Raw genomic sequence first — 266 nt, 5'->3', positions numbered from 1 at the left:
CAGGCTGGGTCAGTACCCTTTGCTCTCCCCGCGCAACAGCTCATAGAATCATACAATTAATGAGTGGGAAGGGACCTAGACAGATCACTGAGTCCAACCCCCTGCCATGGGCAGGAAGGAGCACTGGGTGTGGCAGAGGTCACAAGACCCCAGCCAGGTGCCCATCCAGTCTCCCCTTGAAGATTTCCAGGGAAGGTGAGAGCACCACCTCTCTGGGAAGCCTATTCCAGGCTCTGGCCACCCTTACAGTGAAGTAGTTCTTCCTA

Source organism: Crocodylus porosus, unplaced genomic scaffold (assembly GCF_001723895.1).
Source record: "Crocodylus porosus isolate Cpor-Errol unplaced genomic scaffold, CroPor_comp1, whole genome shotgun sequence".
NCBI lineage: Eukaryota > Metazoa > Chordata > Crocodylia > Crocodylidae > Crocodylus > Crocodylus porosus.
The sequence above is the reverse complement of the archived record's forward strand: the minus strand, read 5'-3'. Positions refer to the sequence as shown.